Source organism: Bidens hawaiensis, unplaced genomic scaffold, assembly GCF_021521415.1.
Source record: "Bidens hawaiensis isolate Kalapana, Puna unplaced genomic scaffold, B.hawaiensis_p1.1 tig00056630_1, whole genome shotgun sequence".
Lineage (NCBI taxonomy): Eukaryota > Viridiplantae > Streptophyta > Magnoliopsida > Asterales > Asteraceae > Bidens > Bidens hawaiensis.
Window position 1 is genome coordinate 23441 of NW_027500188.1, and position 2344 is coordinate 25784.

Consider the following 2344-nt stretch of genomic DNA (forward strand, 5'->3'; position numbering starts at 1 on the left):
AAGATCGAATCACTGTATAAACAAAAGGTGAGGAGAATCCGAAGTGATAATGGTACTGAATTCAAAAACACTATATTGGATTTCTTTTGTATTCAAATGGGAATTCACAGAGAATATAGTGCACCTTATGTACCTCAACAAAATGGTGTTGCTGAAAGGAAAAATAGAACTCTGATTGAAGCTGCACGTACAATGCTCGCTGATTCAAAGCTTCCTGTTCAATTTTGGAATGAGGCAGTGAATACAGCTTGTTATACGCTTAATCGAGTTCTAATAGTGAAACGACTCAATAAGACAAGCTACAAAATATTAAATAATAGAAAACCTAATTTAAAGTACCTGGAACCATTTGGGTGTCCGTGTACAATGTTGAAGAAGGATTCGAGTAAATTTGAAGAAAAAGCTATCGAAGGGTATTTCTTGGGATATGCATCTCCAAAGAAAAGGGTTTTTAACTTCACATCTGGCTGTGTTGAAGAATGGTACCACGTGGACTGTCAAAAGTACACAACTCCATCTCAAGGGAAAGGTCCAGACTGGATGTTTGACTACGATAGTTTATTTAATTCTTTTACTCCTTCGACTGAACACATCGATGAAGATCTGGTTCGAGCATACTTTGAAGATCATTTGATCATTCCACGATCTTCAAATTCTAATGAAGTTGAAGCTCAACCCGATGCTCAAGTTGTTTCTCCAGTTGCTATTGATAATGTTTCTACTTCTTATGATGATGATCAAGCTGAAATTCAAGTTATTGATCTTGACAGTGATAATGTTTCATCTCCCGAGTTGGGTGAACATTACACTAACTTATTTGATAATGTTATTTTTCCTGAGAATCCCACTCTTCGGATTCATGGATATCATCCACAGGAAAATATCATTGGAGAACTTGATGTGGGCGTTCGTACACGTCATCAAGTTGCTTCGTCAAGTGATAATAACATATTGTGTGCTTACACTAACTTACATTCTTCGGGAATTGTGAATATTGCTAAATTCAATTGCTTTCTATCTCAAGTTGAGCTAACGTCAGCGCGTAAGGCACTTGAAGATCCTTCTTGGGTAGAAGCTATGCAAGAGGAATTACAGCAGTTTGCACGTTTGGATGTTTGGGATTTAATAGACAAACCTGCTAGAGTTAAGAAAGCCATTCCGACTAAGTGGGTATTTAAGTGTAAGAAGGACGATCGAGGGGTGATTGTCAGAAACAAAGCACGTCTAGTAGTGCAGGGTTTTCATCAGCAAGAGGGTATTGATTACACAGAGGTATATGCTCCAGTTGCAAGATTAGAGTCGATTCGAATCTTCCTGGCTTATGCAGCTCATAAGAATATCAAGGTCTATCAAATGGATGTTAAAAGTGCTTTTCTCAATGGTGAATTACACAAGGAAGTGTTTGTTCAACAACCACCTGGTTTTGAAGATCCTGATTATCCATACCGTGTTTACCGATTAAACAAGGCCCTGTATGGTCTACATCAAGCCCCGAGAGCTTGGTATGGCACGCTCGTCGACCATCTGACAGATAATGGCTTCAAACGAGGAACTGTTGACTGCACTTTATTTCATAAAACTGTTGGTGACGATCTTCTTCTAGTCCAGATTTATGTTGACGATATTATTTTTGGGTCTACAAACGAAACATTGTGTAAGGAGTTCGAGAAGTCCATGCAAACAAAGTTCGAGATGAGCTCGATGGGAGAGATGAATTTCTTTTTAGGGTTGCAGGTTCACTAGTCTGCTCACAGAATTTTTATTCACCAGACTAAGTATGTGAATGACGTCTTGAGCCGATTCAAGATTTCTGCTAGAAAAATCCCTTCTACTCCTCTTCCAGTAGGGCACAATTTATCACCGGATGAATTGGAGGATTCCGTTGATCCTACCCTATTTCGTGCCATGATCGGTTCTTTAATGTACTTAACGGCTTCTCGCCCTGATATTATGTTTGCTGTTTGTCTTTGTGCTAGGTACCAAGCTAGTCCCCGAGTGACTCACCTGGCAGTGGTCAAGCATATTTTGCAATATCTACGGGGAAATCCAGACATCGGGTTGTGGTACCCCAAAGATAATACTTTCGATCTTACCGCCTACTCAGATTCAGACTATGGAGGATGCAAGATCAATTTCAAATCAACGACTGCATGATGTCAATTTTTAGGAAACCGGCTTGTTTCCTGGCAGTGTAAGAAGCAGACAACGGTCTCCACTTCAACCGTCGAAGCTGAATATGTTGCAGCCTCGAGTTGCTGTTCCCAGGTTTTGTGGATACAACAACATCTTCGCGACTACGGTTTGAAGTTTCTTATGACTCCTATTTTGATTGATAATTCTGCTG